Source organism: Equus przewalskii, chromosome 17 (genome assembly GCF_037783145.1).
Source record: "Equus przewalskii isolate Varuska chromosome 17, EquPr2, whole genome shotgun sequence".
NCBI classification, from domain to species: Eukaryota; Metazoa; Chordata; class Mammalia; order Perissodactyla; family Equidae; genus Equus; species Equus przewalskii.
Genome location: NC_091847.1, coordinates 17,713,080 through 17,737,453, shown reverse-complemented (window position 1 = coordinate 17,737,453; position 24,374 = coordinate 17,713,080). Strand labels below are relative to the sequence as shown.

Below are 24,374 nucleotides of genomic sequence, written 5' to 3'. Positions count from 1 at the left end.
CTTGCAACACGTGGAAAGCTTTAAACCAGCCCAAGGGGAAGTTATCAGCGATTCACCCTTTGTTCTTATCTGTCTCTTCCACCAGGGTGGAAAGGCACTAGAGGCCAGCACAAGACACAACTGGGGGTGCGGCGGGAGATGTCAAGAAAGACAAAGAACTGGCATTTATGGAGCCCTAGCAAGTTTAAGGGACTTTCATATGTGTCACACACTTCTTTAATTTTTCCCATAACCTTATCAGATAGATAAGCACCTCTTCAATTTTAAAATGAAACCAGAAGTCAGGTTAAGCAACTTGCCCAGAAGCTCACAACTCGTAACAGCAGAGTCAGACTTGGAAGCCAAATCATCCTGGCTCAGAGCCACGCTCGTTTCTGCCCCTTACCCCTCAGATCTTGTGAGTCACTTTCAGCTCAAATTTCAAGGTTCAGGAAAATGGTATCCCAGGTTTCTAAAAACCCCTCCCTAAGTCATAATCTCTTGGGGGGAGGAGGAGAACATCAATGGATATCCAGGAAGTCAGAAGAGAAGGGGGGAGGGGGAAGTCCAATTCTAACAAAAAAACAGAGGCGGGGGTTGGGGGGTGGGGGGAAGGGGGGAATGGATTCCAAAACTCAATGTGGGTGAGTATTCAAATTCTACAAGGAATGTTCAGCAAATGGTTTGTGATGACTTAAAAAAAGTGATCTTGGGACTGGCCCAGTGGACTAGTGGTTAAGTTCAAGAACTCCACTTTGGTGGCCCGGGATTCACAGGTTCAGATCCCAGGCACAGCTTCTCAAGCCATGCTGTGGTAGCATACCACATAAAATAGAGGAAGATTGGCACAGATGTTAGCTCAGCGACAATCTTCCTCAAGCAAAAAGAATACTGGCAAGAGATGTTAGCTCAGAGCCAATCTTCTTCACACACACACACAAAAAAAATGGTGATCTGCAGCAGTACATAAGGGGTTTGCAAAGAGCCAGTCACTCCAGGGAAACCTTATGCCCTTTCTGGAAGAAAGGCTTATCCTTAGTTGGTCAACCAGGAGATGGTAACAGAGTCACAGGAGACACAAGGCTTCTGTTTCAGCAAACCATGTGACCTGGTCTCCCACATGACATCACTCTCAATGATGTCATCCAAGGACCTGTCCAACCTCCCAAACCAGTAGCCTGCACAACTACTTTGGTCACACGTCCCATTAGTAAAAAGTGAGCATGTACCCCTAATACACGTTAATTTATTTTAAAATAATCAACATGTGAAGATTACTAAAGTCCTTAATTTTTAAGGGAAAAAATAATTAAGCTTTCATATGTTCTTCCCATACCCCATTATCCTAAGTACGAAATTTTAGAAATCACTGCCCTGGGCTTGCAACATAGTGACCACTTGGAGCCTAATGACCTTCACTTTCACTCCACCTGAGCCACATCCCCGACATCTTGTCCAGGTCAGCTGTCCCTGTCTCCACTCCCAACACTCATGGCCACCCTTCATGCCTGAGGGTCCTGTAATCACTTCTTTCCATTTTCTTGGGGTCCACAGTCTATCCCTCCCAGATTCGCTGACCTCCCAGAACCATTTATTGCCAATGCCCTCTTTCCCCCCAACTCCCTGTCTCTCCACTCTATTCACCCAGCAAAATCCCCAACATGTAACAACAAATTCACTCTCAGTCTCCCTTGTGTTCTGCACTCGGGCAGTTCAGCAGGGCCAGAAAAAGTAGATGAATAAATAGTAACCACACGAACACTGTTACCAGGTGACTTCACGCCCTCATCTTCTGCAGGTCTCTTAACATTAGAACTTGGGCTTTTTCTCATGCCCAGTCAGTCCATTTCCCTTTGTGCTCAGCCAGCGATTTCAAATCAGCACTCCCTTCCACACTCTACTTCCAGGAGGCTGCCTGATCTTCTACTTCACCCATCACTCAACCATTCTGTCATTCATTGCACCATTTACTGGGCACCCACTCTGCGCCACATGCTGTTCCAGTACTAGAGGGACAGGCTTGAATCTCACAGCACTTACACTGCAGTAAACAAAACAACGCCATGGGTTGGAAGACGATGAAAATAAAGCCCTTAGGTAACAGGAAGCAAGTGGGGGCCAGAAAATCCTGGTCATCGCGTGTGACCCACTTCTCTACCTGCCCTCTTCTCCCCCTTCCAATTTTTTTTCATTGAGGTAAAATTCATGTAACATTGAATTAACCTTAAAAGTGTACAATTCAGTGTCAGTCAGTACATTCATGATATTGTGCAATCATCACATCTGTCTAGTTATCACCCCAAAAAGAAACCCCCCATTAAGCAGTCCTCCGCATTCTCCCCCTCCTCCCAGCCCCAGGCAACCACTAACCTGCTTTCTGCCTCTGTGGATTTACCTATTCTGGACGTTTCCCGTCCACGGACTCATACAACCCCTGTCCAATTCTGACAACAGCTCTGCCCTTCCTGCTTTCTTCCCTCCAGCGGCGCCGTCCCCTCCTCAGTCTCCTCCTTCCCCTCAGCCTCCTCTCTCCTCTGTGCCTGGGACCCACCACCCAGTGCATTGCTGCTGAGACCTCAGGCCCCTCCCTGCCTGTATCTTCAAAATCTTCCTCTGAGCTGGCTCTTTCTCTCATCCTTCAAAACACCAAGCCTCCTTCCCTTCCCAGCCTCATTCATTTGGTGGGATATGCAAAGGCCTTCAGAGGTTTCCGTATTGACAAACTCAATAAAAACTCAGGAGGCCTCATCTCATCGGGGCCCTCTGGTCATGCAACACATGTGACCTTGGGTAACTGGGACTTAACCTGTGGGTGCCTCGTTTTCCTCATTTGTAAAAAATAGCAATCAGAATAACACACAAACGGTTTTTATGAACAACGAATAAGTAAAAGTACCCAAAGTGCTCGTAAATGTGCCAGGCACACTGTAAGGGCTCAAAACATGTTATCATTATAGTGAAGATTACGAGTTCCATAAAACCCGTGGCCACACTCTGCTCGAGCAGGACCAGGCTCTCTGGCCATCCTTCAGGGGCTTCTTTTTGGCTCAGCTCCCATGGACTGGCTCTTGCAGGGTAACACCCTTTTCAGGGAGATATCATCCACTCTCCTGGCTTTAACTGCCACCCGATGCAGGCAATGCCTAAACCACATTTACCGTGGTCTTTAGCCTCCCAGGCTCAGCCCTAAACATGGCAGCACCTGCACAGCCCACCAGCAGCCCCAGGACGCCTTGAACTCAGCATGCCCAAAGTTAAGTCACTCTCCCCTCCTACCCATCTAGTCACCTCTTCCTCCACCTCCACTTCAGGTTCCCATGATCTCTTGCTGGGATCTCTGCAGTCGCCTCTCCCCTGCCCCGATCTCGTGTCCCTGTTCCTTCCATCCTTCACACTGCAGCCAGAATACCCCATCTGAAATCCAAGGCTGCTAATGTCACTCCCCTGCTTAAACCCTTTCAGGAGCTCTCTACCGTTCTCAGGAGCAAGCCCAAAGGCCTTCCCAGGGAAGGCTCTTCCTGACCTGGCCCCATCCCCAACAGCCTGTGCCTTGCCTTCTGTCCTCTGGGAATTACTGAATGCTGAGGCAATGCAAGAGGTAGCCCACACGGCCCCTCTGCTTGGCACGCCTTTTCCACCTGATTCTCCCAAATTCTGCACATCTTTCAAGGCTCAAAGAAGGCTTCACTGTTGCCCCACATTTAAGTACCCTTCCTGCCTGACATGGACCAAAATTAGGTGTTTATGCATCTCTTTTCCTCTTTACATTATAAGCTCCCTGAAGACCTTGTTTATCTTCTCCATCCATCCATCCATCCATTTACCCATTCAACAAAAAATGCCCCGAGAGTCTACATTGGGCCAGGCACTAGGAACAGTTAACAAGGCAGACATGGTTGCTGCCCTCAGGCAGCTCACAGTCCAGCAGTGGAGACAAGAAGAAGACATGACAGCACTCCCCTCTAAGAGCTGCACGGTGTGGGCTCTTGAGCCAGGCTCCCTGGCTTCGAATCCTGGTTCCACCACTGTGAAACCTGGGACAGATTACTTCACTTCCCTGTGCCTCACTTTCATCTCTAACATTAGAACAGTTCTACCTACTTCACAGGGTTGCTGGGAGGATGAAAAGTACTAATAGATGTAACTCAATGGGAAGTATCCATAACACTGCCTGGCACACAATAAATGCTTTCTAAGAGTTAGCCATTCTTCTTATTGGCACAACGGGAGTGTTTATGGCAGGGCCCCACCCTAGACATAAGGTCAGCTGTTGCAGTCACCTTTGAGGCCCTATGCCTGACATATAAGTACTCAGTAAATGTTTATTTAGCCACATGGGTGAGCCCTACAAAGATGGTTCAGTGGCTCAGCATCAAAGCCTTGTAGAGCTGGAAGTCACGCTGGATAACATCTGACCCAACTCGCCCACTTGTGCGGAAGAGACAGAGGCTCACAAAGCTGGTTAGTGGCAGGGTAAGCACCAGCCCCCAGATCTCCTGACTTCTCAGCTGATGTTTCCCGCCCCATTTCAAGAAGACTCTTGTTACCCAAGACAGTACAGCTGCTCTGCATCTTCCACGGTCTCTTATTTCCACTGCAGACAGGCTGCTGCTGGCCACCCAGGCCCCCTCCTTCCCCTTCTCACGCCTCTGCTCCAAACCTGTGGTTCTCTTATTTCCAGAGAAAAGTCTGGCCTTTGAAAAGGCAACAAGATATCAATGTCTTCTCCAGGGAGCAGCTTGAAAAAAATCATAGGGGCGGGGCAATCCCTGAGCCCCCCAGTCCCTCTCTAGTCCCATTGGTCACTCCTGATGGGAGAAGACTTCCTCTTCATCACCGGAAAGTTTCATTTTGCCTACTCTGGGATCCAGTCTTTTTTGGGTGCTCCTAGGGTCAGAAGGCAGATCCCCCAGGAACTTGGGTGGAGAATAACTGCCAAGTAACAGCTCTCAATTGAAAGCCAGATCCCAAATTTCTAACCAAACACAGAACTCTCACCCATCTGCCCACTTGCTCTAGGTTTCCCACAGGGGCCTTTGAATAGCATGTCATTCTTTGGCAGTGCTGACGTGACGAATGCCAATCCAGCAGGACTTTTTTAGAGGCCATGGTATTTACAGAACTACTCTGTTAGGAAAGTTTTGCTTTCACACCTTAACTGGCCTAGAAGGCAGCAAAAGAACATAACACAGTGAACAAATAAATCCTGGAGTGCTGTGTGATGTTCTTTATTACTTTTCATGGTTGGGCTGTAATATCTGTTATAAGTACCTTGGGCTTCATCTATCTTCGGGTCTGCACCTCTGCTGCGCCTGTTCACACGGGTGTGTCTGAGGCTCACAGAGGATCATCACAAACTGGAGTGTCCAATACTGGGAGTGCAAAATATTCAAGTGCTGAGATTTTATCTAAACATCTCATAGTAAGGATGCTATCACACAAATCTGCCTGGATAATAATAGTCGTGGACAGAGTGCTAAAAACAGGGGCAGTAAATTTCATCTACACACCTCACTATTGAAGAATTCGTTATACCACTGTATCATAACAGCCACGGGCTAGGAAGATGTCTGCCGTGGATATGAAATTTTAGGAGCCTCACTTTATCTTTCTTGTAAATGCTAAAGCAGACCCATTCTTTCAAACAAAAAAAAAGAAAAACCATTTTTTACCTAGAGAAAAACCATCTGCCTTCCAAAGAAAACTCTTTCTACCTTTTTACAGGAACAAAGATCTCCAATAGGCATTTCTCTTGCCCTTTAGAGGGAACTTTTATCTAGCCTTCGAGAATTTCCCTTTGTCTCTACACCCGTGCAGATCTCATCTTCAGAAGACTGTTCAGTACGCGTCTCACCAGTTCACCTGCAGATAAGGCACCTGATCTAATGTAGCTCATGGAGAGCAGACAGGCTGTGGAATCGGAGACCTGAATGAAACCCCCAATCTGCACCTGATGAGTAGGGGGACAATATGTCCCCACTTGCACCTGTTATCCCAGCATAATCACTGCTAGTACCCCCTTCACTCTCAAAAGTGTTCAGGTTTGGAGGATAAGCTATATGGGCACCTCATAATTACGTGAGTTACTGCACGCAAGACACTTAACTTCTCCATACCTTGGTTTTGCATTTGTTCAATGAAGACAAAGCAATCTGATTTACAGGGTTGTCACAGGCAAGAAATTAGACAGGGTGCTCAAGGCTTGGTTCCCACAAGTGCCCAGGATCCCTCAGAACACCAGCTACACGCTCAAGAGGTCTACTTTCGGGAAAAAGCGTTTCTCTGCATGTGAGATCCTTACCCTCTGAATGCCAGTTTGAAGACAGGACCTGCATTTTCCACTTCCATTGTGACAAGGTCTGTAAAATGGTAATGGGATCTATCTGTGTCCAGCAGCTGCACCATTAATGCTGTTGTCCATCTGACCAGGAGATGAATCACTGGTGCAGATTTAAACTCCTATACTCCAGATCTTCTGGACTTGCTTTACTCTCTCCACAGAGGTAGGATTAAGATTGAAATCCATCCCAAACAAAACCTTTATGAAAAATAGGCCAAATGAATGCGGCTCAGAATAGGACGGTGGGGTAAGAGATTCTTCAAAGTGAGTCAAATTACCATCCCTCAGCCAATGAATTTGGTGAATCTCCTGCTTTCTCAAGCCAAAAAAACTGGCCTTCCCAATCCAACAATAGGACAGTTTATCCATAAAAGGATCTGAGATATAGCACCTTAAAACTTAGGCCGAATAGCACCCACAGTCTTGCATGGGAAACTATAATAGCAATCAGCAGCACAGGTAATGACAGAATTTTGCTGTTCCCTTTTACAAAAAAAAAAAAGTGAGAGAGATGCTGTCACTTCATTGATAAGCTTATTAAGTACATGTATGTTCTCTTTGACATGAGCAGTCACAATATGATATAATGCGGCTGCCCCTACTTCCTTAAAGGAATGGCTTTTACTCAATTAGAAATTTGATCAATAAGTAAACCCACAGAAAAATGAAGCTTAAAAATTTGAAACTATTCAATTCCAATCTCCAGCATAATATTTTTTGAAACGAAAGTTGAAAAAATATTACTCTCATTATTATTTAATATGGTCATCCAAGGTATTAACATTGAATGTATGAAGATCCCGCCCGTGCTCAACTTTTAAAGAATCAGAAAGGAATGTTCAGCACTTTCATGCTCTAAATATAGACTTAGAAGCTGTGAGAGGAGAAAGACAGACATGGCAGCACAACAATGACTTGGTGTCTGGAGGCCGGCAAGAACAGTAGGCTATTCTGTGGAAAAGTCATTTCCTATCAATAGAAGTTTCCAGAAACAGAAAAAGGCTGATGCTATTCCCAGAAATCCAGGTATAGCCACGGCACCACACCCTCTAGGCTGGAATTACTGGGTGGCAAGGTAGCAGCCAGGATGAAGTGCACACCAATGGAGCTGTCTACCTCCATCTCAAACCCTAATTTCTGGGAAACGCCCTCTCCCCCCACAAGTCATATGGTAACAGAAAACACCCCTGGCAGCCGTTTGTGCAATAGATTTCTTGGGCAATGGGGTACTTGCTTAGAGTTGCGTTGTGATTATGTAACTTTGAAGCATACGAAGAGGAAAATGAAAGTTGGTCTGTATAGACGGAATTTTCCTGCAGAACTTCTGTGGTTTTTCTCCACTTGAAAACCTGAAGCAGAATCGCACTTCAGATAATCAGGACATTTTAGCTTTAAACACATCCTGTACCTAGTACTGATCAATACAGCTTTGCCGGAGGAATGTTCTGACAAACTTGCCTCCTCCTCATGTATGATAAAAGAATGAGCCAGAGTCAATCAAGCTCAAGTCTTTGACCAGGTCTAAGAGGAAAATAAACCAATTGAAGGTAAGCCCACACTCCCTCCATATCCATATCTGGCAGTCTTGGGGAAATGCCAAGTCAGGAGGAGCTCAACTCCCAATGAACACAAGAGACAGGCAGCAGTGGAGGGTATTAGCATCCAAAACCCCCCACAATTCTCCCCCATCATTTCTGGACCCCTTGGCAGACTGGTGAGGCCAACAGACCCCTTCTCTGGATTTTTTCAATGCATATAATGAAATACATAAGATTACACAGGAAGTCAATTATATGGTTACCAAAATATTTTTAAAATTGTGATATAATAATACATAAGCTTGTTTGCTAATGCATTAAATAATACTATCTAGCAGGAGGTGTAATATTTGAATTTGAAATATCACTTAATTTCAAGTCATAAAGAGTATTGCTACTTCAAGATATCTGTTAGCCATCTATAACTGTGGTATGAAAGTATCAGATTTCCATTGGTGACAAAGTCACAGACAATGCTAATATTACTGTGATTTGTGTGCAACGTTCAAAAGTTAAGGAATTGCTCAATGTTGGTGAGACATTAGTGAAAATCAAGGTGTAATATTTTCCCATGCAGCTCACAGATCCCCCCGAAGCCCTGCAAAGCAGTCTGCAGTAGTTCAGATGAAGCTCAAGTGATAATCTGACTTCATCCCCTCCCTACTCCTAGGGCTTTTCCAGAATGATGAGGAGACCCACAGCGGAGCCATGAAGCAGCAGAGGCTATGAACCACATATATGGGAGGATGGAGGGTCTGCACTATGGAGAGTCCACCACCTACTGAGAAGAGCAGTATGGGGCCAACATCTCTAGTCCCTTTTTCTCAATCAGCTGCACCCAATGCATGGGCCACAGGTTATTATCTTTTAAATAGTTGGTGTTAAAAGGGTTTAATTCAGCTGAATCATTAGGCTGGGGGGGAGAAAAAATTACTTTACAAATCGCTTCCCCTAGTGCTGTGTTCTAAACTCTATCAGCCCCAAAGCCTCCAGCTTATAGCAACTTCTAATACTCCTTTACTATCTGAAATCAAATTCTTAGATAACCTTCCTAAACTTAATTTCAAATACACATATTTATTGCCGTAAGAGCAATAGAAATGAGAAGAAAAGGAAAATAATCTATACAAAACTAACGTGTATTTCAATATCCAATTAGTTGGGCAAGACCAATCTAGAAGGCATAACGGGGTCATGAGATGCTTATATTTTAATGTAAAATCAAAAAATGGGTCAGCTACAAATGTGGAGTGACACAAGTGACGTGCTGATGCCATGGGTGGGGCGATTTTCCAAAATGGCAAACACCTCTTGGTAAATTTCCCAGCAAAACAAAGCACAATCTTTCTTTATGGACTGGGAAACTCAATCCTTACTCAAAACATGCAAAATATTCTTTGGTTACATGTAAGTTAGGTCTCTAGGCTTAGGTAATAAACATGTTTTGTCATCTATGATCGTCACAGTGGGACACAGGATATATTTTGGGGTGTAAGACTGTTCTACCCACTGCAGATGGTCAGCATCCCCAGTTCTCAGCCAATAAAAGCTAGTAGCACCCCTCAATCAGTGACAACCAAAGTTCCCCCCCGCCCCGGATTTCTAAAAGGCCCCCAAAAGGCTCCCCGGAGCTAGCCAAAATCCACATTGTAGCTCCCATGTTCTGCTCAGCTGTGGGCGAGTTCAAGCTGGGCCACTGAGGGGATACTCCCCAGGAAACTGGAGTTTTCTTTACAAAAGAAACATCAGTCTTGCTGGGTGGCTTACCCAGCAACAAGTGCCCTCACCCAGAGTTCTGCCCTTGCGACACGAAAAACAGAACAAGGCAGAGAGGAGAATTAAGCAGCCAGGCAGATGGAGGCAGAGAGAAAGTAAAGGGGGTTCCTGGGGTCACGCAGCTCCTGCCTCCTGCTCCTGTAGCCCTAATGTGAATTCTCCACTTTCGTTGAAGGGAGCTCCAGCAGGTTTCTGTTGCTGACACCCAGAAGAGTCCTTATGAATTACTGGAGTCCAAGCACCTGCAGAGATGGCCACCCACCTGAACTAAGGGGGCAGCTAACATCAAAAATGTTCAGGAGAACCTATTCTAACATCAAAGAACACATCTTATTTGGTGGACATTTCTCAGACTTGACTAAATTCTTCAAGCTGTAGTTAAAGCTCATTTATTTTGATTCTGTTCTCACTGTCAATAAATAAATAGGCCAGTGACCATTCTTCACCTGACATTTCATATTTTAGAAAGACAGACCCAGATCATTCTGAATCCTTTTCTGCCCCAGCTCCTTCTCATCAAACTCACTGGCCACACCATATAAACCACAATGTTGTCCTTCCTTGACAGACTTGGCAAATTGAGGCATCACAGAAACTTAGCCTTTAAGGGACCAATTAGGTCCCAGTGGAATAAAATGTTTTTTCCAACGTCTTTCCAACCCCAAAGTCCACGACTTAATGTCTCTAAATTGTATTATGCTCAGAAATAATTCCACCCTAATTCAGAAATGTGGCAATAAGGACTAGTTGCCAGAAAGGTGTTCTAAAACAAGCCAAGATCACTGTTTCTCCACCTGGTCCAGAAATGGGCTCCATTATATCACAGAAAAGGCACTGCTGGAATCTAATGAATACGTAACTAGCACTTGAATGGAATTTGTGTCCATTTTAATTCCAGCTGGTTTCCATAAGAAAGCCTCATTTAAATTAGAAAAAGGGGTGGGGAGGACATAATACTACTTATGATGAAACATTTTAGAAATGTTTGAGAAGGTTCCTATATAAGCCAATCAAGTATAATGTTAAATAGCAAAAACAACGGTTGAATCGAAACAAAAAAGAGAGTTTGAGTGCGACACAGGAAAAGGGTCAATTTTCACATCTGCCAGATTTGTTTAGTGTAATTTCCAGAAGAGATGCAGGAGAGTTATGAGTCACCCGAATGGTGTCTTCTAAACTGAGGGTTGAACCTAACTAATAGGTTATGAAGTCAGTTCAGTGCAAGGGTAGGAAAACTTTTTCCTTAAGAGCCAGAGAGTAATTACTCGAGGTTCTCAGGCCAGATAACCTCTATCACAACTACTCAACTCTGGCACTGTAACATGAAAGCAGCCACAAGCAATACACGAACAAATGGGAGTAGCTGTGTTCTAATAAAACTTTATTTACAAAAATGGGCAGCAGCCCAGAGTGCTGACTCCTGACCAGCATGTTCTAAGTAAATGAAATAGAATAGTACAGAAAACATCAGAGGACACCAGAAGGAGAAGGGTGGGTACAGTTTCGTGAAACTTTCTTGCTGTTATATCTATGTATATTTGAGTTTTGAGTCAATATGTATTTCTTGTTGTAGGTGTGGGTCAAAAGCCACCATATTGGAAATAAAAAGTAGTTTGAGAAAGGAAAATAAGTCTGCTTCTGACTGAAACCAAAAAGAATTTACAGGATTTTTCATCTTAAAAAAGGGAAGGAAAAAGGTAGATATAATGCACAAGTTCTTGAGCCTAAAGGATAATCTTAAAAGAATATTAATTAGTCAAAAGTAGTCCAAAATGACCTTCAAAAAACACTAAAACTACCTCTTATGCTATTCAAATATCTGATATGAGCTGTGTATCAGTTCGCAATTGCTGTATAACAAACACCCCTAGAACTCAGTGCCTTAACACACCAATCATCAATTATTTCCACAACTCTATAGGTCAGCTGGGTGGTTCTGGTTATCTGGGACAGGCTTAACTGATCTTGGTAAGACATGCTCAGGAGACTTCAAGCGGCTGACAGGTCCGTTGGGGGCTGGCTGGTCTAGTTGTGTCAAGCCTCATGCCCATATGTTTCTCAGACCTCTCCATTAGGCTAGCCTGGGCATGTTCTCATGGTGGTGGCAGGGGTCTGAGAGAGGAAGCTCAGCTGTGCAAAATGCAATCACAAACATGCAGGCACTGTTTACATAGCATTTGCTAAGATCCCAGGGTCCAAAGCAAGTCTCATGGCCAATCCCAGTGGTGGGGGTAGGGAAGATGGGGGACTACAAAGTTACAAGGAGTGTGGATACAGGGAGGCCATTAATCGGGGCCATTAGTGCCATCAATCTTCCACAGGCAGTATTTACTCTTTATCATCACCTTGGCAGAAGCAGAGAGATCTGACATTATTTTAGATTTTCCATTTACCATGTCTCGTTTTGTTTTTCCATTATCACTTCTCAGGTAGAACAGCAGAGTGAAAAGAACACAGGCTTTGGAATCAATGAGACCCACTTTTGTACCCCGGCTCTGCCACTTCTGGCTATATGACACCAGACGAGTTTCCTTCGTACCTCAGTTTCCTCATATTATAGTAGCACTGCTGACAACTCATAAACCACAACACTGTAAACGTTTGCAGCTCAATGTCTGGCCATAGCAGAATTCAAACATTACTAACATACTCGTGTGTTTTGCAAACAGTTGATCAGAATATATTCAAAAAGAGGAGGAACAAGGAAATGGGCCAAATTTCCGGTGACAGCAAAGTTCCTTGACAGAAAGGAACAGTTTCTTTATACAAAGAGTAAAAAAAATCATTTCCTTTCAAAGAGTTTTGAGGACTAATGTAGGCAGAAAAATGGCCCCCAAAGATGTTCACATCCTAATCTTTGGAACCTGTGATGATGTTACCTTACAGGACAGACGCGATTAAGTTAAAAACCTTGAGATGAGGAGATTATCCTGGATTATCCGGGAGGGCCCAATCTAATCACACAGATCCTTAAAATCAGAGAACCTTGCGCAGCTGTGGTCAGAGAGCCGGCCTGATGACAAAGGGGCAGGACGCAGCTCAGTGTTGCCGGTTTTGAAGTTGGAGGAAAAGGGCATAAGCCTATGAATGTGGGTGGCTTCTAGAAGCTGGAAAAAGCAAAGATTTTCCCTTAGAGCTTCCGGAAGGAATGGACAACTTGATCTTAGCCAACAAGACTCCTGGTGAACCTCTGACCTACAGAATTATAAGAGAATATATCTGCATTGCTTTAAGCCACAAAGTCTGTGGGTTGTTAACAGCAGTAAAAGAAGGACGGCATAATTTTGTAATCTTTATGCTAAAGACTGACAATGAAGAAACAGAAAAGTCTCTCTTGAAGCCAGTGGACCGGAAGCAAGGAACTCTGGAACATGGAGAACATTAATGAGTCATGGCATCAAAAATGGAAAGCTTTTGGGGCTGGCCCCGTGGCTGAGTGGTTAAGTTCACGCGCTCCGCTGCAGGCGGCCCAGTGTTTCGTTGGTTCGAATCCTGGGCACGGAGATGGCACTGCTCATCAAACCACGCTGAGGCAGCGTCCCACATGCCACAACTAGAAGGACCCACAACGAAGAATATACAACTATGTATTGGAGGGCTTTGGGGAGAAAAAGGAAAAAATAAAATCTTTAAAAAAAAAAATGGAAAGCTTTTGGAAAGCTTTATCTAATTCTGTTATAGGGGCAATTAGAGAAAAGGCAATATGATAGAATAAGCAACTCATTATCGTGGAAAACACTGTACTGCAGTCTTTAGGAAAGTACAATAAAATCATTACCCAATACTATCCCCAATAAGTTCCCAAGTTATAGCTCCAACAAGCACGTACTGGGGGAAAAGCCATATTAACAAATCCTTCCACAGAAATTTTCTAGAGACTGCATTTAACTGACGGCTCCTCCAGATCTGCAGCTCCAACTCTGACCACCTCCACTTCTTTTCATAGATAATATGACAATAAGGTAATAAGCCCTAGCGGTGTGTGGACATGTGTACACACACCCACTCTCACACACACAGTCCCCATTTGTTGGACTTCATGGACCTAGAAATTATGCTGCCTGTGGGAGAGAAAAATGTCTACAAAAGGTCCACTGATTGATTTTTAAAACAGAACTCTCAGCAGGCATGACAACCAAATAGGACCTCAAAATTAGGAACACACCTAAGAATATGCTTAAGGACAGATTAAAGAAACTAGAGTAGATGAATGTGCTGAACTCAGCCAAGAAGGCCACTAGCAGAATCTCACAGAGGTAGGAGAAGATAAGAGATGCCTCATTTGACAGATGAACAACCAGAATCAGAGAGCACTGAACTGACCTGTGTGGGGACCTGGAATTGGCCAGCCCAACATATGTCTCTTTGGTATCAGGATTATTTGAGGCTGATTGCTTGTGATAAACTGGGACAGGGAAGGAGGCTCTGAGGAATGGAACTTGCCCTTTGTTAGGACACGTTTACATTTGTAAGGTAAATCTCTATCTGTGAAATTTGCCTCCCTCTCTGTACCAGGAAGAAGAAAGGAGATGACCTTCTCTCTAAAAACTCTTAATCAATACCAAAGGCAAGGACTTAAAATCTGCATTTTATTGTGCTAGTCTGGTAACCTCCTGTAACTAACTTCCCTCCCCGTCCCAACGCTGGCATTTCTTAAGGATTAAGCATCTTTCCTTAGGCTAGGAACTAATTGCCGAGCTCACCTGTGACCGCCCAGCTCCAGACATAGACTTGCCTCCTGCTACGCCCACCGAGATAGCAGACCATTACCTGCTGTGTCCATCAAGCACTGTGCCGACAGGGCAATCTTGTGACTATTGTAGGAGGGGCGTTTCAGTCACATGTGAAACACCCCGTTTGGAGGTATATAACCACTGTGTGTACCCCACTTCTTCGGTGCCCTTTCTTCCTTCGGGAAGAAAGGCCCCGGGCCATGGTTCCTCATAAAGCTTTGTTTAATTTTCTCTTGCTATTCTGTCTCATGTGAATTTAATTCGCTCTCCGGCCAGACGAACCCCCATTTGGGAAGAGGAAATGTCTTCCTCCCCTACACCTGCATGAAGACCGCCAGCCAACTTCAGAGAGGCCTCGTCTACCAGTCAGTTCACCCACGATGCCACACTGCCCAGAGGATCATGTGACTCCGGCGTCAGGCTCTGTGTAAGGCAATGGAGCTTCTAGTCCTGCCTACGAGACCTCTATACTCCTTTCTAAGAAACCCTTGGGGCCAGATGGATGTTTTTATAACCAACATGGGAAAAAACTTTTCCCCTCCAAAGCTCAATGGACATCAGAAGAGGTAATAAGGAATGATGAACCTATGGAAGAAAGTTAACATTTACCCGAGAGAATCACATTTATGTACACCCAAAAGATTACCCACATATCAACGCTGCCTTTAAATCTAGCAAAGATAATGTTAGAAATCGCATGAGGAGAAGAGGGGGAAATGTACCATTCTGAGTGACTGCAGCCAAGAACTTTGCTAAAGAGGGAAGGCAGTCCCGATGGACGGGCGGGCTTGAGGTTGTGTTTGCAGAGGTCTCACGTAAGACTGGGGACTCCTCATCTGATAAACGTGACTGGTGGAGCAGAGGAAGAAAAAAGCACCCCTTCCCCTCTAAATCCCCACTTACCGCTGCCTCTAACCCTGGTTGCTCTGAAAAATTACAAGAGACACGTGAGGGACATATACCAAACAGAAATACTAAGCAAAGTCCTGAAGGAAAACAGGCAGATCCTACTTAGCGTGAGGCACAGACAGTGCTTTCCTAAACACGAGGCAGGAGAGAAAGAACTGGTCATACAGAAACCTCATCAGCATGAACACTAGTAAATAAAAGAAATTGGAGTTGGAAATAACAGATGGTTAAAAGAAAAGCAGCTGCAAGGAGACTGCTATCAAACTCCCTCTTCTTTCAACTTTGTTGTTTCACAGTGAAGCTGCAATGAAGGTATGTAAACAGAATTCCACCCAGCTCGTGGCAGTGTAAATACTCAGCCACCTTCCCCAGGGCGCTCTGCCACGGAACCACAGAACTCCACGAGCCTGGTCATCCTCTGCTCTTGGAATCTCAATTTCCTAGGGGAAAAAACAGCTTCACTAGGGGAAGCAGGTTATTCCTAGGCCGAGAAGTAAGGACTACGGCTTTTTATTTCTAAACATACAAAAATAAACATCCCAAGAGATAGTGATAATCAAGGGTCTGCTCCTCTTAGGTAAGCATTTCAGCTACCTACTAAAGAGTCTACCAGCAAAGGCAAAAACAATGAGAGCTTTTCCTCAATCTTTTTTTAAATATTTTAATTTTTTTGCAAGGAAAGAGTCGACCTAAGCTAACATCTGTTGCCAATCTTCCCTTTTTTTTTTTTTCTCCCCAAAGCCCCCAGGGCATGGTTGTATATCCTAGCTGTACGTTCTTCTAGCTCTTGTATGTGAACCACTGCCCCAGCATGGCTACTGACAGACGAGTGGTGTGGTTCCGCAACCAGGAACCAAACCCGAGGTGCAGAAGTGGTGAGAGTGCCAACCTCTAACCACTAGAGCAGCAGGGCTGGCCCTCTTTTTTTAATTCAATACGGGAATTTTATTTCTTTATTCTACACCTCCTTAGCCACGCGTATGGGATTATACAACGTTAGGACTGAAGAGAACTTTGGCACTCATTCAATCCTTTCTTACATTTCAACAGAAGAACTGAGGTCCAACGTGTCATACGGGCTGAATTAAGATGCTCTTCACTCGCATATTGCTTTATGACTGCAGTGAACTCTTCTGTGCGGGCCCTGACCGGGCCTCGACTTTAAACTCCTTGAGCAGCGAGGGACTATTTATTAACCAGAAATGTCTAGATTCAGGAGCAGGTGAGAGTCCTGATGTGTCTGATGCAATCCTGGTCATATGTAAGGAATAAAATGAAAGGAAATGGTGCTTGTCGTTATGCACAGAGGGGAAATTCCACAAAGTCTGATGATCCCAGTGGTCAGGAGAGCATTTTACAGGGCCTCGCCAATCTTTCTAGGATTCCACAGACACCGTGGGAATGTGCTCACCAGCCCTTTACTGGAACTGTTACAGAACAGCCCTGACGGCTCTGCCAGGTTACCCCTTGCTCACCCCATGCACCCAAAGAGTAGAAATCAATGCTAAGAGGGGCCAGGAGCCCTAAGACACGGAAACAGACAGACAGAGAGAGAGAGAGAATTCAAGAGTGAAATGTAAAATCCATCCTAGACTATATATTTTTTTTTTTTTTGAGAAAGATTAGCCCTGAGTTAACTGCTGTCAATCCTCCTGTTTCTGCTGAGGAAGACGCCTTGAGCTAACATCCGTGCCCATCTTCCTCTACTTTATATGTGGGACACCTACCACAGCACGGCTTGACAAGCAGTGCCATGTCCACACCCGGGATCCGAAACAGTGAACCCTGGGCCGCTGAAGTGGAATGTGCACACTTAACTGCTGCGCCACCAGCTGGCCCCCCAGACTGTATTCTTAAGATGTCAAGCTTAAAAGGTGACATGAGAAAGGAACTACCTCACTTAAAGGCAAGTAAGTTGCTTAGATTCTCCTATATGGGGATAGTGAAGGGACCTGGACACACCCACTTGCTCCCCACTGGATTCCAAGCTGAAATTGGGTGTGAGGCCACAGGGGGTGCTGGAGTGGGAGGGACAGATGCCAAATGACCGTCACATTCTCTTCCCAGATCACTTCTAAAACAAAGCAGGTACACATCTGTTACCAGTTGTTATCAATTGTTCCTGTGGGACCAAGGATCAGAACTGAGGCCCAGCTTTGTCACGGCTGCCTGCTGCTGAGACTTCTAGCAAGTCCTTCAACCTCTCTGTACCTCCATGACCTCAGAGAGAAAGAGAAGGGATCTGGAAGGATCTCTCTGAGGTCCCTTCCAACCCCTGAGTGTCTATGACTCCCCTTGGCCATGGTTGGAAAGAAGGTGCTAGCTAGTACAGGCTGAGCTTGCTAGCCTTAATGACTAAGCACAGTCAATCTAACATGGGCTCCGGACCAAGACCACCTGGGTCCGAATCCTCACCCTGCCACTTGCTAGCTGTGCGTGACCTGGGTCAGGTTCACAACCCCACAGTGTCTCAGTTTCCCTATGTATAACTGGGAATAACAATGGAATCAACCTCAGTGTTGTAGTGAGGAGTAAATGAAATACAAAAGCAGCATTTGCAATCACGTCAATTACAGAAGATTAACTTTTTCATCACCATCACTCCTATTTTCTTGCACACCCATTCTTGACATTTCTACACCAAGACATACCATCTCTATGCTGATCACCAATACAACCTACTCCCATACATGGACTGAGACATGAGAGAGATCCAAAACTATTACAGTGGAAGACTGCTCTGTGTAGGATACTTATAAAAAGCATCTTACCAGCATGACAGGACTTACAAGCCGTCTGCTCAGAACTACAACACTAAGGAGTGGAGCTTAGATAGGAGTGGGTGGGCGGCATACATTCCCTCAAGGGCCAGCCATGAAAATCACAGAGAGACACAAAAAAGTGAGGCTGTTATCATTCTAGAAATAACCTTAAAGTGCTGAGTTTTTTGTTTGGTTTTTTTTTAAGGAAAATCAATTGCAAACACCAGCAACTAACTCACAAGGAACCTAGTACTTGGATACACCTCACTCCTGAGTTCACGGGCCACAGAGTGGAGGAATACTCTTCAGCCAGCCTAGAGGATAGCCCCAGCTGAGGGCCAAGGTCCAGAAGCATTAACACAGGCATGACAGTGGGGGCGCCAGTTGCCAGGAAGAACCACTCCTGCCAAACCCAGCCTCAAGAGCTTACCGCCTTGCCCGTGCAGATTTCTGAGGCCAGACAAAGGGCCCCGACAGGAGGGCTCCTCTTCTCTTTCCAGAAGGTCATGTGTTCAGGCAAGAGAGCTGTGAGATCGTGAAGAAATAAAGCAATTTCTCCAACCTCTCTCATGCACACATACAACCTTCCAGATGTGACAAAGTAGGGGAAGGATGCATTTAATTGTAGCAATGAAAAAACAGATAAATAAATAAAAGAATGAGCAAACTCAGCCCAAGGCCCAACTCTTCCAGCTGAGAACATGGTTACAGTCCTAAGGCTCCTGGGACCCACCGTGGCAGCCTTCCAAGACCTATTAGTTTGCATTAACACAGTCAAAGAGAAGGTCAGAGAAATTAAAAGTGAGAAGGTAATTTTGAAGGAGGACATCTTTATCCCCAGTGCCAGCACAGTGCACGGCTCTTGGTGGCTGCTCAACACTCAAGGAGTACACACACCTGCAGCAGGCACAGAGGTCACGACTGTGCTCGAATTTTTGATGTTGACACAGCAGGCAAGATAGAAGAGGGACATGGCTTAGATCAGAAATTAAGAAGACTAGGTTGGGAGATCTTCACCCAATTTCCAACAGAAATGAAAAAGGATAGCCATCTTCTGGCCATCAAGGGTGAATCTCTACTTCAAAGCAGTTATGAACTTGAAAGGCAACCTAGTAAAACGTGCACTGACAAGCACCAAATTTATTTCTGACCCCAAACTCTCAACTGTCACCGATGTGGCACTCTGCCCCAAATATAAAATTATTTCCTCTCCTTTTTTAAAGCATCTGGATTCAGGAACACATCCACCTTCCTCCAGCCAAAACTACCTGTTAACTGTTCACCTGACACCAGGACCCCTTCCCCAAACTTGCACATGCACCATAACAAACCCACAGGGACAACAAGGCTGCTGACAGCACATGCTCTCCTGACACCACTATAGTAACATCAACACAGAATGCCACCCCCAAATGCCACCCACCCTCTGAGAGCCAGGAGGCCAAGACACACAAGGAGGAGGGAATAAATGAGCCTCACTTATTTTACTTTAAGCCTCTTTCAGAAGGAGCAGAGCAACCACCTGCCTGGAAGACAAGAGAGCGTGTAAGGATGGGAACTCTCCAACCCAAGTCTTACTGATGACTGTTCTTTGCAGTTTTCTAGACGTCTCTGCAGGAGACACTGGTCAACTGCCTGTCTCCTGCCAAAATCAATCTGACAGTGACTCTGCAGTGACTTACATCCCAAGCCATGTGGAGCATTAGGAAAAGTCATGTCAAGCGTCCGAGTGACATCTAAAACAGATCCTGAGGAGTCACACTTCTCAGGGAAGGAGCTGAAGGCCTCCCCCTCGGCTGGAGTCACAGGGGGACTCTGGCATTTGGATGCTTTTGGAGGCCAGCTGGGCAGAAGGCTGGCTGGTTATTTTTAAACAGAAAACTGAACGGGAAGGGAGAAAATCTGAATTCCTATGATCTCCAGAGGTCCCTTGCAGCTCCAAGATGCCACCAAAGAACAATGCATATGCACATACATATGCACATGCTCCCTGATAAAAACGTATCCGGATGTGTGAATATATATATACACAAGTACTGTATTCACACTTCCAAACACAAAGCACTTGAAATGCGCACTGCTGAGGAGATTCAAAAGCCCAAGAGCTGCTTTGCAGCAGCGGCTGGAACACAGATGCCACTGGCAGATGTGGGCAGAGCCCCCAGCCCTCCTGCCACTGCAGTCCGCCTTAAAACCCACTGGCAGCTGCTTGTGTGGAGGTGAACCCTGCAAAGCCCCAAAACAGGTCTGAAGACTCCTTTCTCCCAGGGACTCCAGTCACAAGTGTCCCAGACTGGAAAGGCAGGCTGGAACAAAGGAGGAGACGAAAGGAAAAGCGCAAATCTTTAGTCCAGGCACCCAGCTCTGCCAAAGTCAGGAATCAGGTAGAGCAGCTCCCTTCTTCTCTCCTCCCAGGCCCTAAAAGGTACAAGAAGGTCACACTCTTCCCCCTCCTCCATCACCTTGTTTGTCAGGGCCTCTCCACTTCAGGCATAAACATCAAGTTGGTAAACGGAGAAAACTAAAAAGGCCTCTAGAAAGGGGAGCTTTGCTCTAATCCTAACAGAGCCAAACAAATTTGAGAGTGCCTATCTCAGCCCCGAACAATAACACCAAAAAGAATTTGTAGGAAAGAAGGCGAGGTGAGTGGTGAAAAGCCACTAATCGAGACAGATGTCTGACAGTTTGTCCATCCTGAAAAACTGTTTTGTGACCTTGCTGAGTCAGAAACAAGGGAATTCTAATCCTGCCTCAAGACTCAGGATGCGGGTGACACAGCGGCTAATATACACTGAGGAGTTTCTCTGGGAGTAAAAACCAACCAAGTCGCTCAGGTCCTGACAATGAACCGGGGCAGGCAGCACCAGCGTCGCGCTCGCCTCTCTTTAGAATGAGACCCTGCCTCTCAACACTTGGATCCGAGCGTGTTTACAGGTGCACTGTTGCCATCCCACCCGAACCCCAGAAAAACCTCAGCTTTCCCCTCCCCAACTTCGCAGCCCCATAAGTGCCCAACCTTCCCTAACTGGGCCGCCAAAGCTAGGTGCAGACAGTGCCCTCCGCCCTGGGCCGGGCCTGGCAGTCAGTGCCAGGGAGTACCGGGCCCTAGACCTCGACTCGGGCATCTCTGAAAACCATATGCATCGCCTGGTTCCCGCAGCTCCCCAGGCGCCGAGCGCCCTGTTGGCGCTCTAAACGCGGGTGGACAATGCAAGCGCCACCTCTTTCCTCTTCCGCGCGGTAGCTACGAAACCGCGGCTTTGTGTGTGACAGCGAGCGTATGAGCGAACGTCCCCGGGCTCACACACCCCCTTCCACCCAGTCCGGGAATCGGGTCCGTGCGCGCGGCGACCGCGCCGCGAGCGGGTCCACCTGGCAGGGCCGCACCGCCAGGCCTCTGGCCACGCGGCCTCGGACCTGGCCTCGGGGAGCCGGGGATGACATGCACGCCCCCGTTCCCAGCCGCAGGGGTGGCCGCCGAAAGCAGCCCCTGGAGCCGGGCAAAAGCGAGGCAGGGGCCGCGGGCGCGAGAAGGCGACAGGCGCGCGCCCACCCCTCCGACCCCTCGCGCGCCCCGCTGCCGCCAACTTTGCGAGCCGCCGGCCTGGAGGGGGCCGGGAGGGGGCCCGGGAGGGGGCCCGGGAGGCTAGCGACTCGGCAGGAAGTTCCCAGGGCCGCACTGAGCATGCTCTCGGGGAGTGTGCGCGCGGGTGTGGGCTCTGCGCTCCTCGCAGCCTCTCCGGCCAGGCAGCCTTGGGGAGCACTGGCGAGACTGCGGCCCGGCGGCGGTCCCCAAGGGGTGGGGGGCACCCTTGGGCTTCCCTGGTCCTCCGGACCAGAGCGCCCGCCCACCGCATCCCTCCTGCCCTGGGGCCCGGGACCAGCCTCCCTTCTGCCGCTCCAGTGGCCGGTTGCTGAGCCCGCCCTGCGCGCCCAGGTCCCGGGGACCCCAGCCCGGCCCACCCCCGCAGCGTGACCCCACCAGGCTCTGCCGCGGTCCGAGCGCCCATCTGCCATCCTCGCCCGTTTGCCTCCAGCCCGCGCAACCAAAGCCTCCTCTGGACGGTCCCTTGAAAAGCCCACAAGCCCCCTCCCTACGGGCCCGGGGGGCCTGCAGTCTCCCTGGGGAGAGGCTGCCCCGGGCAGGTGGGCGACTCAAGGCGCGTCCCCGGCTGCACTCCTCGGTCCCGCAGAGCGGCGGCGGCCGGGGCACCCACGCAGTCAGCAGAGGGGCAGCAAGCGGAAGCCCCCGGCCGCGCCGCCCTCGGTGCCGGCTCTCCCCGCCCGCGCCCAGCTCCTCGCGCCCTCCGCGGTCCCCTCTGCGTGCATCTCCCTGCGGGGATGGCGAGCTTCGACGCGATCGTCCCGACCCAGTGGCTCTCACCTCCTTGTTGGGCAGCGGCAGCAGCAGCGGCAGCAGCAGCAACAGCAGCAGCCGGGACCGCCCGCCAGCCGCCGTCCCCGCGGGGCCCAGGGCGGCGGGGAAGGGGTCGCGGCGCCCTGAGCTTGAGGCGCGGCAACCTGGGCTCGAACGCGCCCGGGGCCGCCCGGGGCTGCCGCGGGAGCCGCAGGGCCGCCGCCGAGCGGGCCTCGGCAGGGACGGTCTGCAAACTCCCAGCCCTGGCGGGGCCGCGCGCGGCGCGTCCACACTCGGCCCGGACGCGGCAGAGAGGCTCTTTGGGGGTTCAGCCGATCGGCGGGGGAGGTCTGTCCTCAATTTCTTCCAACCCTCTCCTGCCCGACCTCTCCAACTTCACCCCGCTTCTGGGCTCGCGGCTCTCGAAGGAAGGGATCCCAGCCAGGGACGTTCGGCAAACTCCCCGCCCTCCCCGGCGGAGCGCTCCGCCAATTCGGAACGCCCCAGCTTCTCAGGGGCCGTGTGCAAACTCTCAACCCTGACGGAGAGGACTTCTACCGTACCTCTCAATTCCGCAGCCCAAAGGGAGAAAGGAGTAAGGGAGACAGTTTGATCGCGGCCATAAATAATATCCTAGCAAGGTCAGGGATAGTGTGCAAACGCTAATATGACAATGCATCCTCCAGGGAGGTGCAGTGCAGGCCTGTAAACACCAGGGGCCTTCCAGCTGTGAAGCCCAGTGAGGCGAGACTGGGCTCAACCATCTACGAGTGCAGACAGCTTTAATAAGTCCCCGGAGCCTCAGTTTCCTCCTTCGAGAATGGGGTGTGTAAAGCAGTATGAGCTTCTGCTACTTGGTTTTTGTCACCTTGGGCAACCCACTTAACCATCTGAATTCAGTTCCTTTATGAGCATAATAAATGCTGCTTCATGAGGTTATTTTGAAGATTAAATAAAATATATGTAAAGTATTTAGCAATGCTTGGCACATAGTAGGCGCTCAGTAAATGAATTCCATTTCTCTTGCTCATCCCCCCTCCCGCCCCGTGATTTTATGAACGCTCTGGACCGCTAGCTGAACATTGTGCTGTTGTAAATTCAAAAAGAAATAAAACACATCCCATGCCCTAAAGGCACCGCAGAGAACATTGACTGACATGACAAATTAAATCCAACCAGGGCCCTGGAGAGAGAACGCCGTACATTTACATGGCTAAGCATTATCGATCGTTGTTAAGCAGTAGAATCTGGAATGGAAGGAGAGTGGCCTGGTGGATTACTTAGGGGTGGAAATGACATGGTTCATAACCCTAGCAAGTCCTAGGCCCTGTAACCAATCACTGCGTCAGGTGACTGTAGGAGGGTTTATGTTCAGCTTTCCCTTGCCTTCCCTACAGGATTTTTCCACTCCTATTTCACTGTCCTCCCTGGGGTCTTCTTTCTTGAACTTAGATCACCCCCCTCTGCCGCCCCCTTTCCCCAGCAGAGGCATTTAAAAACTGAGGATCCTGGAATGTTTAGACCCTAGAAAGGAGTTAATACAACTCCCTAATTTTGTAGGTGAGCTCTCAGGGCCACACAGCTGGTTAGGGAGGTCTCCTGACTCCAGAATCTAGCAGAAGACACTCCGGGTCCTCTCTCGCATTGGGCAGGCTCTAGGCTCTAGATGCATTAGGTCAGTCCTACCTTTAACTTCAGGCTGGAGGAAATGGCTCTAACATGTCCTGACCAGGCGAGCCCCAAATTATCAGCCACTTGGATCTTCAGCTGTCAGAAACTGTGCAGGTGACCGACACTCAAGAACTACAATGAAATCTGCGTGGGCAGGAGGATTCCTCTTAATAAGACCTTCTGGTGAAATCGCAGGAATGTTGGGAGGCACATATTTCTCTCAGTCCCTTGGAAGAAAATAATGTTGCAAGCTCTCTCCGTGTTGGGAGGGAAATAGAAGAATGGTGACATCTGGTGGCCAGGACTTTC

General features: G+C 47.7%; 1 protein-coding gene and 1 long non-coding RNA gene across 8 annotated transcripts in view; one reads left to right on the top strand and one right to left on the bottom strand.

Moving 5' to 3' along the window:
* The window catches only part of MGAT5 (alpha-1,6-mannosylglycoprotein 6-beta-N-acetylglucosaminyltransferase), a 334,592-nt gene extending 311,703 nt beyond the window's left edge, over positions 1-22,889 (bottom strand). For 2 of the 6 annotated variants that reach the window (XM_070581233.1, XM_070581234.1), the window contains exon 1: positions 22,422-22,843. The gene's annotated coding sequence lies outside the window, so the exon portion shown is untranslated. Of the gene's footprint in view, positions 1-22,421 lie in introns of all 6 variants that reach the window. The other 4 variants (XM_070581231.1, XM_070581232.1, XM_070581230.1 and 1 more) reach the window with 4 other exon arrangements.
* LOC103555915 (uncharacterized) lies at positions 7,638-13,281 on the top strand. 2 transcript variants are annotated; one of them, XR_546079.2, is made up of 3 exons: positions 7,638-7,866; positions 8,528-8,713; positions 12,063-13,281. It is a non-coding gene; the product is annotated as an uncharacterized lncRNA (long non-coding RNA). The 2 variants fall into 2 exon arrangements; XR_011528707.1 differs by having other exon boundaries at positions 7,659-7,866; positions 8,435-8,713.
* Positions 22,890-24,374: the final 1,485 nt, after the last annotated feature.